Source organism: Lathamus discolor, chromosome 3 (assembly GCF_037157495.1).
Source record: "Lathamus discolor isolate bLatDis1 chromosome 3, bLatDis1.hap1, whole genome shotgun sequence".
Taxonomy (NCBI): Eukaryota; Metazoa; Chordata; class Aves; order Psittaciformes; family Psittacidae; genus Lathamus; species Lathamus discolor.
In genome coordinates, this window is record NC_088886.1 from 102,930,621 (window position 1) to 102,945,155 (window position 14,535).

At 42.1% G+C, this 14,535-nt stretch overlaps 1 protein-coding gene across 3 annotated transcripts in view; it reads right to left on the bottom strand.

The window, feature by feature from the left end:
- ANK3 (ankyrin 3) overlaps positions 1 to 14,535 on the bottom strand; it is a 384,128-nt gene that overhangs the window by 147,826 nt on the left and 221,767 nt on the right. The window lies entirely within an intron of this gene.

Consider the following 14,535-nt stretch of genomic DNA (forward strand, 5'->3'; position numbering starts at 1 on the left):
TACATACATTTAAGACATGAAAGGATCCCAAACTGTCTTATCAAATACGGGTCAAATCCTGCCCTCCCTCATGTGTAAATAGGCTGTCCGCCTGACTAGGAAGCACAAGATTTGACTTCATACATAAACATGAATTATGCAGCACTGTCAAACATGCAAGGCTAGCAGATGGATACATCTGGTACCCAGCAGGGAAGACAAACATGGTGAGGCTTGGGATAGAGCTCCATGGAAACCACTCCGCTTTTTCCAAAAGTGCCACACCACATTTAATGTCCAACCTGAGCAGACTGGACCAGTACTGCGAGATCTCACAGGGCAGATTTTAGAAAATCCAGCATACACAACACTGAAGGACTGGACTGTCTGAATCAAAAAAAAAAAAAACCACCAAACCCATGGTTTTACAACTTAAGGCATTTTACAATCTAACGTCCGATTACATTTTGATTTGTCCCCGTCCTCCCTTATTTTATGGCTTAATCTTATTTACAATACTGTCCACATTCGGTGAAGTAGGCAGAAATCCCTAGGTACAGTGCTATTATCCAAACTGCATTTTTTTCCTCAGATCTTCCTTTAAAGACAGCTGTGCTAACTTCCCCTATGATGACTTCAGCTTGAACATGAGGATGGCAGAAAAGATGGTTAAGTCATGAAAGAATCACTGAAAGTAATTCCTGACCCCAGAGGGTTTGAACAACAATTTACACAAATATCCACCAAGGACAGTTTAGATAATGCTGATCCTGCCTTGGAGCAAGTGGAATGAACAGGATTAGCTTTCAAGAGGGACAACGGTGTAACCTTTGATTTTATCTCTGCCATGGCTTTCCCTGGCGTCTTGGGCAGTCAACACTTGGGTTTTTTTGTGCCCTCTTCTCTGATATAACAAGAATTGTCTTTTTTTCTCCCTCACAGCATCATTTCATCACAGGCTTACATCACTAAACCTTAAGTGCTTCATGACCTTTCAAGGTTCTAAAAGAGTGCAACAAATTACTTTTAGAGAAAAAATTAAAGGCAGCAACTGCTGAGAGAAAATCAAAACACCCTGGCACCAAAAGGTTATCCAGTAACTTTTGCTAGTGGGTAAGTAACTAAGTGCGTAAACACTATTTTATTTTTTCATTTCTCATTTTCTGGATATGCTATAGATTTCTCTCCTGTCAATGCAGCCACTTCAGTGCATGTTCTTTTCAAGCACTGCTTCAAGACCATCTGAAGTCACTTTCATGTGCAGGGTGAACCAATCTGGGATCATAATGACAGCAAAATGGTAAGTAGGTGCAAAGTCTGCTTTCTTCTTCATACCAATACAAGCTATAAGGCTATTTTACTAGTATTTTCAATGCAATAAGCTCTCTCTTCGAAGGAGAGAACCATTACTTATGAACTCTTCATTTTCTCTTCAGTTCTGCACACATGGCATTCCACCTTGCAGTGATAAATTACTGGCTTCCGACCTTCCGTGTTCTTAATGATTATTTTCCAAGCACGCCACACTGATCATTACAAATCAACTTCTGCAATATGCTTCCAGCAAAACAGCCCCCAGATACCAATGTTTTATTAAGCTTTTTCAGAAACAAGGTGCTGCTACAAATGACATGATCAGAACTGTATAGACTATGGAGAAGAACAGCTGCTTTGAGAGGTGCAGCAAACCACTTTCACGTGAAAGATCATCTGAACTGTGCAATGCAGATCATTACAGGAGACAGGTCATATTCTCAGTGCTTAGCAACAGCAGCCACTGGGGTAAAAACCAGGTCAGCATTTTATCAGCATTACTAAAGGTATGAGGGAGGACTTAATAGACCAGGAGCCTTTTTTGTCACAGTGTAATGGCATGTCTGTTTGGCACAGTCAGCAGGTGGACGATAGTTAACATCAGCTGTTTACAGCTGCGTCTGGGTGGGGAAGGGATGCACCAGAGAAGCTTGCTATGGAAAATCAGTTCCTGCCAGTCACATTAGCGCACACCAGACAAGAAACACTGCCCATACTCAGAAATGCTTAAACCTAGTTAATAAAAAAAATGGGGAGAGGACAGGGAGAGGGAAGGCAGACTGAGTGATAAATAGCTGATATTCACATTAATAGCTAACTGCTGTTTCACTGTAGGGGGAGAGCAATGCCTGTGTCTTTTCAGGGCTTCTCTTGGAAGCACTAGCTTGCTAATGGGACGAAGGACAAAGGTCAGGTCATGCTTCCAGCCTGGGTATGTACAAAACTGTTTCATATCAAGCTAGCTCTGGTGCTGCTAAGTGGTGCACAAATCTATTCCTGAAATCCCTCAAGCAACCGGCATGCCCCCCTTTGCCAGTTATCACTCAAAACTCTGTCCTGTTGCTCAAACTGTCCAAAAACATCAGTAATAGCCGCAGCCAGGTTGTCTCCTAGGTGGTGGGGTTGGTGGGGTGCTGGGCACAGTGCCCTACTCACCCGTGAGCCTGGACTCTCACCCCTTAGACAGGGACAGGCCTCCAGCATGAGGGGCCCTGTACTGAAAAAGCCGCGCCAGCATGTGCAGGCACTACAATAATAACTAGGAAGCACCCAGAGAAGCTGCCATTTAACAGCACACCAGGAATAACAAAATCTTCCACACTTCAACTGATCTGAGCTGGCACTTCCAGTTTCCACGTTACTGGTTTCCAATTACTTGAACATGATTTGAGCTAGTGCATGAAACTGCAGGAGCTGCCTTAGTAGCCAGGGAGTAACACATCCTTGTGCACTGAGAAGGGGAAAGCTTTTTTTTTCTCACCTTGGCTGAAGCTACCAAGCCCTCACACAGAGTTAACTCACCTCAGGCTGGTTAACTCGCCCTTTCTGGGCCACCACGCACAACCATTTTGAGATTTGCACAGAAGGATAACAGACTGAGGTTGTACAACTGTGCAAAAAAGTTCAGTGGGGCTTCTGGGATTCTCTCATCCATTACTGTCTCTGCCATAAGCAGAAAGCAGCAATATATTAGAGAGAAAACAGAGACAACATCTTTGCAAACCAAAAGCAATTCCATCATTGCCAGCTTCCACTTCCCCTATAACTAAGGCATTACTTCAGGCCTGCTCAAATAGAGAACAGACTTTCAAGCTTTCTCTACCTTGCAAAATGCCTTGAATTCACTCATTTTAAAGACATTTCACTTTCAAAACCAGAAAAAAAACAACGAATGTTACCCAACTTTTATAAAAGCTAACTGTAGGGGTCAGCAAAAATTCCACATTTTTGAACCTAAAATTTTCTGTATTTTACATTTCTATTTCTATTTTTGGCCTTTTTTTTTTTTTTTTGGTAAGACCACGTTAGAGTAGAAAACATTTCCAATTGCACTGTTTTGTTGAAATGAAAGCTTCTTGGACTCCCTGACAGAGCCTGCAATTGCCCCTGTATTACGCAGACAGGAGCAGCATCAGAGCCTAGGCTGAAATCACTGAAGGATTTAAAAGATCAAACAAGCGTACCATTAATGTTAATAATTAATCTGGATTGCCATCATGCCTGGGAGCCCATGTCAAAGACCAATCAAGGACCTATTATATTAAAAGCATTAAAAACACAGTAGAGGAAAAAATGATTTTAGGCTTCTTGCTATCACTCAGGACACCCACCCAGGTAAGTGCTCCCTCTGTGGGTAACTGTTCTCCAGATATACCCATTTCTACCTTCCACACTCGCTGGTGTCTGACACTACCCACCCCCCCACCCCCCCAACCCCCGCCAGACAGCACATCTACAGGCCATTTCCTTAACAGACCGAAAAAAAATTTTCTCCAATAGTAATTACTTAAATCTCAATATTCCTGATAGAGACATTATGTATGTTATCCATGTATTCAGATCCCTTTGTTTCTTTTTCTGGAGGTAATCAATCTCAACATGAAATGAAGATGAAAACTGGCTTTTGATTCTTCACTGTCTTGACAAATATCAAGAGAACAGCAGAGGCATGGGACATACATCAAAGCACCCTGAATCTCAGATGTTCCTGAAATTAGCCACAAGGGCTGCAGCCCTTCCTGTGCATTTGCACAGGGTCCCTGTAGTCAGGTTGTATCCCCGAAGCCTTCCCCTGCTCCCTCTTGGGTTGCCTGGGGATGCTACCTTTTCAGTCTCTATGTCTAGACACAAATTAAAAATCAAGATTCTTGCAAGTATTTTAACTCTTGGAGAGACAGACCTCAGATCCTGTGCACAGCACTTAGCTCTGGAATGGCTATTCAGACAATATTTAACAAACAGTAGACGTATGAGAGTGCTAGTACTATTTCTAGTTCGAAGAAATGTGTAAATACAAATGATTGACTAATGAATGCAGTTTTTATGCAATGTGTATTTCTTTTAAGTTTGTACGTTTCCCTTTAATGTACCACACTATAAAAATAGAGTTAATGTACAGCAGGCTGATGAGCTTGTAGACTGTAGGCTGCCTTCAGCCCAAAACAGGTTTTCCAGTCTGGAGCTCATTTCAACAGCCTTCATCCTAGAGACATCTCTGGAAAGAGCTGAGGCTGAAAAAGCCATGTTGGTAGCTGTATTCTGTTTCCTAACTCTTCTTTACCCTAAGGTCTACTAGTCTGACAGATGACAGATGGCAGAGCCTGTGACATGCAGGGGTAAGACCCAAGAACCATTTCCCTATTTTGAGGAAAAGCTACATGAGTTCAAAATATTCCTATTACAGAAAAGATTAACTCCTAAGTCACCTGGATGTTATCTTAAGCCTCCATTTTAAGACAGAAAATGCTGATGACAATTTATGCTAGCAAATATGGATTCACTGCCATTTTCTCCAAGTGCTCCAAGTGAAGTAAGAGACTATAAAGCAGGAAAAAAGGCAAAAACTACTAGGATGTTTGCATTGACTGTCAACCCAGGGTCTGACCTGACTTTTGCATGTGACTAGAGAGGCTCCTTTCAGAAAACAGAGAATATGTACCATTTAGTGAACCCCCAAAAGTGCAAAGCCATTATTTCAAATGTGCACAAGCTCCCTCCCATACTGATGGTATTTTTATTATGTTCATCTCTCTCTCTTTTGAGTTCTGCTTACAGTGGCCTCTTTTTCAGATTAAAAACCCAGTCTTTTTTCACACTGGGGGCAGGGTTTTGTTTTTCACTCCATCTTTAACAGTAGCTGTTGTGAAGGGAAACCCCCAGCAGATTCCCATTGTGCCAGAGCAGGATGCATTCTGGCTTGAGTCCCAACAAAAAGATGCTAACCATGCCTAACATTTGTTGTAGGGGGAAGCAATGACCTAATTTTGAGGATGAACTTATGTTACTTCCATTTGGAAATGTGCTCAACAAAACTAGTCTTGAGGCAGCATGAGATGATCTTAGGAACCAGATGATGACATTTTTGTTTGTTTTCATAAGGGTGGGCTTACTGCAACTTAGGGCTTTTTTTTTTCTGCAGTCAGGCTCAACTCATGGGCATTACGCACCACATGGCAAATTGGAGGTCCTTGGCATTACTTAGATTTTGCTCCTATGTTAATTTAGAATTGTGCTCCAAGTAAACTCATGCTCACTTGGTAAGGGATGAAATTTTATTTCAAGTAAACTATACTGGCCACTCAATAGCAGTGTGAATCATGAGAAATAAACCAGCTATATCATTTACTCAGAGACACTCTTCATCTGAGACTCCAAGTGGCTGCATCCTTTGTACCTCCACACTACCTCATAACTAAACATGTATTAAAAATACACTTGTATCTTCCTTATTAGAAAGGAAGTTGGTTACATTAGATGAGAAGGTGATCTTTGTGAAAACAACTACAGCTGTACTCATGCTTTACATACCATATTACCATTCGTGTTTTCTCCTGATAAGAACGTGACAGCCTGGGGCCAACTGCTGTCTGCAGTTCTGCAGTTAATTATCCTTCAGAGAGATGCTTTTGGGATCACAGCCATAAACACAACCACCAGGCAACAGGAAAAACTCTATTCCAACTGCCTGACAATTCAAAGGAAACATCTTTCAGCTAGAAAAGGCCAGCTATTTTGAATATAATTGCAGAAGGAGAAATTATTTAATTATTCATTGAAAACATACAAAAAAAAAAAATCCCTCTAATTGTTTGCCCTATCATGCAACTTAACTATCAGCTTTCTTTGATCATAGTATTGTAGTGTGCATGATAAAGTAGCCAAAAAATATTATATTGTTTGTAATGTCCTCATAACTGGCCATATTCCAACTATGTAATCATGATATATTTTCCACAAGTTGAAAAATACACTGGTTTAAGGCTGTGTGAAACCCCTCTTCTTTGTCACACCAGTGGAGACTAAATCAGCACATATTTCTGAAAAAATTGCATGTGAATCTATAATCAACTGTATTTGCAACAACTGAGGCTCTATCCCTCTACAGCAGTCAATCTTAACGTGCTTGTAGAGAAAATAAAATGTTTCCTGAAAATCATACATTCAGGCAACTCAAAACAGAGCGGAAAACACATTTTAGATTCAGCTCCTTCTTTCTGGAGGTCCTTGATCAAACTAGGAAAACATCCAAGCAAATAAGACTCTTTCCTTGCTAGACCACAAGACAAGGTAAGTCTCTGACGTGAAGGTTTAGTATATACCATTATTGAGATCACTCACATCACCCTCTGTTACAGTCTGCCTTGGCAAAACGCTGAAACTGCACTCTGTTACCACTGAAAATGAGCCACCTCTGGAGTGGAAGTGGAAGCTGGTTGCAGCGGAAGATGGTTGAAAAGGACTCAGAGCCTGAGATGTTAAGGCTGGTACATCCAAGAACATTTCACAGCTTCCAGTACAAAAGGTGTTTATCAGTGCCTTTAACAGCACCAAGAGGTCTAGAGTGAGCTGTTGGCTTGCAATAGCAAACGTCGGCTGAGAAGCTCTGATGCAGCTTTCTTACCGTATTAGTTGCTTAGATTTTACACATTCAGTCTTCTTTAGCAGACTATAAATCTAGCCAACCCTGTGACTTACAACTTATCTGACCCTTAGTGTTTTTAAAAGCCTGAATAACTGTTCCCTAAGAAAGCTCAAGCATGAGATATAAACAAAAAATAGCTGTTATTCTTTTGATTTTCTACAAAGAGCAAAGGAGGTTGTGCTTTCCAAGGCATAAAAAAGACAGTTAAATGGGAAACCCTTGCTTAACAGCCACATGTAGCATGTGTAACATACTGAACATAACATGAGTTGAAAATGCCCCTAAAGCTGTTATATCCATGTTATTTACTTATCACCACAGATATCCCATAAATACAGAATGATTTAACTTCAATTCTAACAAAACTAACATCTGGCAACCCAACAGAATACACCTGAACTGAGAGCACACCCATCCCATAGGAACTATGATCAGATGGGAGGTGAGGATCTGCACTACACACTACTTCCAATACTCTTTGCCTGTTTGCACAGATGAAGTTTTGAGATTTTGAAACACAAGTTTGATGTGTCAGCTTCACCTGAAGAATTTATGAAAACAATTACTAGTATGAATGTGTTAAATTAATAACACCAAAGCCAAGATTCTAATTTTCCAGGACTACAAAATCAATGTACATCTGCACGATACACAGTGTTTCTAAGTATACATGAACAACAAACCATAGAATCATAGCATCGCCAAGGTTGGAAACGACCTTTAAGATGAACTCAAAAACTATTTTCTTAACAGGAAAATAAGATTTCTTTAATTCTAACTTCTCAGCTATCAGACTGTCCTGTATGAAAAGACAAACTTGAATGACAAGGTAAATTGGGACATACTGTTCAAGATCCGAAACCCAATAAAATCACTTGTTTCACCAGTGAAATACTGTACTTAATTAGAAGACCACAATCACACAAAGAACCAAGCTCTTTATGACCAACTCACGTAAAAAGGGGCCCATAAGGAAAATTGGTAGAGACCCAAGGCCTGTTGAAATAGTATGAAGAGTAATGGTTTTAAACTAAGATTCAGGCTGGATGTGATGAAATTTTTTTTTACAATGAGGGTGGTAAAATACTGGAGGAGGTTGCCCAGAGAGGTGGTGGATGCACCAGCCCCGGCCACATTCAAGGCCAGGCTGGATGTGGTTCTAGGCAAACTGATCTAGTTCAAGATGTCCCTGCTCACTGCAGGGGGGTTGGACTGGATGACTTCTGAAGGTCCCTTCCAATCCAAACTATTGTATGATTCTGTGATAACCAATGAGAAGGATCCAATACAGTTGAAGGCAAAAGATTTGAGCATCTAAAATTCAAAATTCATTTTTCAGGCTGACAGACTCAACTAGAAGTTTATTTCAAACTCTGTGAAGAAACTTCAGAGCCTCTAATGACTCATCTCTCACTCTAAAGTTTTCTTACCATACACTTACAAGTGAAAAATAAATCACTGGCTTTCATAACTGCTACCACAGTCACAAAAAGCTAGAGAAGGGCTGGATGTGCTTCGAGGGTTTCTTCTTATGTTTACATTCACCTGAAGATACTAACTCGTATATGTCATGCTAGATGAGATGTCATTGATCTCTTCCTTGTTATTTTTCCCTCAGAAACTGACTACCCAGTAAGTATGGAAATAATTTCAGCATATCTCAGACTCAAATTTAAAGCCATTTCCATGCTAAAGTCACATTCTTCAGACAACTGTATGAATTATATCAGTCGGTCCACCTCCTGTTCTCTGCGTGCACCTGATTTTAGAATCAGGGTCCAGAAAGGAGAGGAAAAAAAATCAGCAGCCCTCTTCAAAGCAGTTTTTAAAGTGTATTTATCTGTCTATAACTGAAGATGGGGAAAAATAGTATAAACCTAAATCAGATAATGTTGCTTATTTTAGTGAAAGAAATCTTTTTCACTCAAATGAGCTGAATCAGATGTGATGAAGTGGAAGTTACTGGTAATAACATGGAGCAAACTGCATGTCAGTGGAAGAGTAATAAACAAATATTCCCTAAAAATACTATAGTAAACAAGCTATACAAACTATAGACAAACTACATAACCTCTTCTGTAACTAGACAACCTATTAAGAGCTTTTAGTACAGTGAATTCAGGAGTTTCCTAATGTCTTTTTCTGCGTTTCCACTTCATTCCCATTTTTTAATGCAACCCCCATTCAAAACCAAAATAATTCTGCCTTAGAAGCTTGAACATCATTAAATTGAAAGATTGATTATAACCAGTCAAGCCATTTCTGAGGCAGCAAAAATACATGCAGAAACACACCAGTTTACACTACAAGTACTGCAAATCCCACACATAATTAAAGTTTATACTTCTGTAGGCTTAAGAAGCACTTGAATGGCTCATTTTTAAGTTACCTACTAGAGTTTTAATTTTTATTGACACACTGTTCAGGATTCTTACAGGAATTGCAAACCCTTATCAGTTTATAAGTGCCATTGGTTTCCATAGCAGGGATTATAACCTCTGTCAGAAGCAAAGGTTCTCTGTCAGAAGCAAGGGAAGAGGAAGGTTCCTCTTCCGATTTACACACACCTGAATACTCTGTTGAAGAGGGTCTTTCGTCTGCAAAAGCCCATGTGGCTCATGTGACAAATAACAGAATCTGAAGGGTCAGTGGAAATTATCTAAAGAGGTTTAAAGAGAACTCCTGGAGAAAGATTTGCAGCACAGGCATAAACCTGTAAACAGCCAATTGTACAGGGCTGATTAGAGGCATCACACAAGCTTTGTCATAGCAGTTTACCTTAGGACAGCTTGTAACATTAACAGAACAATCTGTCCTGACACCTCATTTCTTCTCTGCTGTGAAATACATATGCCCTGGTGCAACAAGAAAGAATTGACAGAACCAATAAACCAAAGGATTCAACCACCACCCTAGAACCAAAGACTGTCTGAAGTAGTTTTGGTCGTTCAGAAGAAAAAGACAACCCATGAAGCACTTCCCAAACTCACGAGGGCAATTTCACACAACAGAGCTAACAGTTCTCAAATGCAGGAGCTGAGCAACCTGCTAGGAGACAATTTTAATCTTGGTCTGGAGGTGCATGAGACCTCTTGGAGAATAACATCAATGAATACTCTGGACTGTGTTGTCTTGGCCATGTTTTTTCACAGGAGCTGAATTTTCCTGATGACCATAACCTGCTGTATATTGTTTTCCATTTGATTCTGTTGTCATGGATATGACCCAGTAACTCCAGATCCATTCTGTAACCCACCACGTTTCTACAAACTAAAAATTTTCTTTAAACTAGATGTGCTGGGGGAGAGGAGCATCATTCCATCCCAACACACCCAGTCAGTTGCCAGCACCTATAATAAATGCTCAGAGCAAGGTAGGGATATTCCAGCCAACAAACCAGCTTCATTTGGAGATCGGCTCAGATGCCTCTATACAAATGCCCATAGCATGGGGAACAAACAAGAGGAATTAGAGATGTGTGCACATCTACAGGGGTATGATGTAACAGGCATCACAGAAACATGGTGGGATGGCTCCTATGACTGGAGTGTTAGAATGGAAGGTTACAGGCTCTTTAGAAAAGGCAGGCCCGGCAGGCAGGGAGGGGGAGTTGCCCTTTATGTTAGGGAGAGGCTGGAGAGTATGGAACTCTGGGGACAGGTGATCAGTTAACAGAGAGTTTGTGGGTCAGGGTTAAAGGGAGAACAGCGATGGGAGACATTACTGTGGGGATCTGTTATAGACCGCCTGATTAAGAGGACTCTGTGGATGAAGCACTCTGCAGACAGATAGGAAAAGCCTCACGCTCACAGGCCCTTGTTCTCATGGGGAACTTCAACCACCCTGACATCTGTTGGAACGAGGGCACTGCACGGCACAAGCAATCCAGGAGGTTCCTCAACTGTGTGGAAGACAACTTCCTTCTGCAAGTAATATAGGAGCCAACAAGGAGAGGTGCCATGCTTGACCTCGTGCTCACCAACAGGGATGGGCTGGCTGGAAATGTGATGCTCCAGGGCAGCCTTGGTTGCAGCGATCATGAGATGGTTGAGTTCGAGATCCTCAGGACAGTGAGAAGAGCGTGCAGCAAGGTCACTGCCCTGGACTTCAAGAGAGCAGACTTTGGCCTCTTCAGGAACTTGCTTAGTAAGGTTCCATGGGATATAGCCTTAGAAGGCAGGGGGGCCCAAGACTCTGGTATTCAAGGATCATGTACTACAAGCTCAGGAGTGTTGCATCCGAACTAGAAAGAAGTGCAGCAGGAGGGCCAGGAAACCTCCTTGGATGGATAAGGAGCTGCTGAGGAAAATACAAAGGAAAAAAGAGGCTTATAAAAGGTGGAAGCAAGGACAGGTGACCTGGGAAGAATACAGCGATGTTGTCCGGGAAGCTAGGGACCAGGTTAGGAAAGATAAGGCCCAGTTAGAATTAAACTTGGCTAGGGATCTTAAAAATAACAGGAAGGGATTCTGTAGGTATGTAGCAAATAAATGACAGACTAGGGACAACGCAGGCCCCCTCTGGAAGCTATCGGGAGAACTGGCTACCCTGGATTTGGAGAAGGCTGAGGTTCTGAATGACTTCTTTGCCTCAGTCTTCACTGCCAAAGGCTCTGACCACACCACCCAAGTCTTGGAAGGCAGATGCAGGGACTGTGAGAATGAAGACCTTGGGCCCACTGTGGGAGAGGATCTGGTTTGAGACCATCTTAAAAGTCTGAACGTGCATAAGTCCATGGGACCTGATGAAATCCATCTGTGGGTGCTGAAAGAGCTGGCGAATGAAGTTGCTAAGCCACTGGCCATCATATTTGAAAAATCATGGCAGTCAGGTGAAGTTCCCGACGACTGGAAAAAAGGGAAATATAACCCCCATTTTCAAGAAGGGGAAAATGGATGACCCAGGGCATTACAAACCAGTCAGTCTCACCTCTGTGCCTGGCAAAATCTTGGAGCAGATTCTCCTGGAAGGCATGCTAAGGCACATGAAAAACAGCCAGGTGCTTGGTGACAGCCAGCATGGCTTCACTAAGGGGAAACCCTGCCTGACCAATTTGGTGGCCTTCTACAATGGGGCTACAGAACTGATGGACAGGGGTAGAGCAGTTGATGTCATCTACCTGGACTTGTGCAAAGCGTTTGACACTGTCCCACACGACATCCTTCTCTCTAAATTGGAGAGATATCAATGAGATAGGTGGACCACTCGGTGGACAAATAGCTGTCTGGACAGCCGCACACAAAGAGTTGTGGTCAATAGCTCAGTGTCCAGCTGAAGACCAGTAATGAGTGGTGTCCCTCAGGGACTGGTGCTGGGACCGGTCTTGTTCAATATCTTTGTCGCTGACATGGAGAGTGGGATTGAGTGCGCCCTCAGCAAGTTTGCCGATGACACCAAGCTGTGTGGCTCAGTCTTCAGGGAAGGAATGCCATCCAGAGGGACCTTGACACGCTTGTGAGGTGGGCTGATGCCAACCTTATGAAGTTCAACCACAACAAGTGCAAGGTCCTACACATGAGTCAGAGCAATCCCAGGCACAGCTACAGGTTGGGCAAAGAAGAGATTCAGATCAGCCCTGAGGAGAAGGACTTGGGGGGTTTGGTCAATGAGAAAAATGAACATGAGCCAGCTTCAGTGTGCGCTCGCAGCCCAGAAAGCCAGCCCTATCCTGGGCTGCATCAAAAGGAGTGTGACCAGCAGGTCGAAGGAGGTGATCCTGCCCCTCTACTCTGCTCTTGTGAGACCTCACCTGGAGTATTGTGTGCAGTTCTGGTGTCCTCAGCATAAAAAGGACATGGAACTGTTGGAACAAGTCCAGAGGAGGGCCACGAGGATGATCAGGGGACTGGAGCACCTCCTGTATGAAGATAGGCTGAGAAAGTTGGGGCTGTTCAGCCTGGAGAAGGCTGCATGGAGACCTCATAGCAGCCTTCCAGTATCTGAAGGGGGCCTATAGGGATGCTGGGGATGGACTCTTCATTAGGGACTGTAGTGACAGGACAGGGGGTAATGGGTTAAAACTTAAACAGGGGAAGATTAGATTGGATAGAAGGAAGAAATTCTTTACTGTGAGGGTGGTGAGGCACTGGAATGGGCAGCCCAGGGAAGTTGTGAATGCTCCATCCCTGGCCGTGTTGAAGGCCAGGTTGGACAGAGGCTTGGGTGACATGGTTTAGCATGAGGTGTCCCTGCCCATGGCAGGGGGGTTGGAACTAGATGATCTTGAGGTCCTTTCCAACCCTAATTATTCTTTGATTCTATGATTCTATAAACCACAAAGGCAAGTCAGAGCTAATCAGAGCAGGTGTTACACACACATCTCTTTGTTAATATTAGAAACGCTGAGGAAAGCTTGTCTTCTTTCTCCTGGACACGATGTCATCTTATGTGGGCAACAGCACTGTGAAGCCAGCACAGAGCAGTAGAGCTGGACACAGGACAGCCACCATTTCCCAGTGCTCCCTTTCTCCTCCTCCACCCTTATTATACAGTGACATTCATTGTTGCAAATTTGTGCAATGGCATGGAAAGTTCTGTATTAGCATTTGTTGGGGCTGTCTGGCTGAAATGTATTCAGTGATGTACACAGCAAATGTAAATTTGTTTACAAGTGGTTTGCTCACTCCACATGCTCCAGGTTAGATTAGCTCAGATCCCAAAGGAAGACTTGCTTTTCCCTGCCCATGCACCAAAATCTGTGAGCAAAAACTACAAATCAGAGCCCTGCAATTGCTATCAATAATTTTAAATTAGAATCAAGTTCTGAGTCTAAATACAAGATTCTGTTTTGAAACAAAAGGTGTACAAACCACCACTGTGGTAAGACTAGGACCAGGACTTGCAGGTACAAACGGGATGACAACAGTGAGAACAATCTTAGCTGTAGAGGTTCTTTAAGGTTAACAGAGGGGGTAAAGAAAACACAACATAGCTCAGTTTTATTCTTAAAGTGAGAAAATGCCATTACTAAGCATATAGATAAGTAACTGTAAATTTGATGGTCCCATTTTCACACGATCACTTTTCAGTTACAGAACTGAACTACTATTTTCTGGGTTTCAAAGCCACTGTGCACTACAGAGATGGAATTCTGCAGCAGATATGAACATCTCAGGGAGGACTTCTAATTTTTTGCCAAAAATAAACCCAGCAGAACTATTTAAATATTTTACTTCACTACTTCACCTTAACCAGACTTCATAGTTTATTTTCATCTGAAAATTACCACTGTTTCTTAACATCAGAGTGGAGCATGTTTGGAAAACAAATCATTGTTTAATAAAAATAATAAAATTATATTTCACTAATGAATTAAGACTTTCCAAACTGGGCTAAAAAACTTTACCTTTTAATTTTAATAAACACAGATTTAGTATTAGTTTTTACAATAACCATTAAAGCAAAGATCAGTTTATCACACACTTAGTGAAATACGCTATGGCCAACAGTACTGCCTACCAGCCCTATACAGTACATTCCCCTAGCTTTTGATGGTCCAATAAGCCATTACTATACAACATTAGTTAAAGTATCACCTCTGAATAGCAAATTTACAGGTTTACTTCACTGCACAGCATAGTAAAACTTGTTTCTCCCTTACA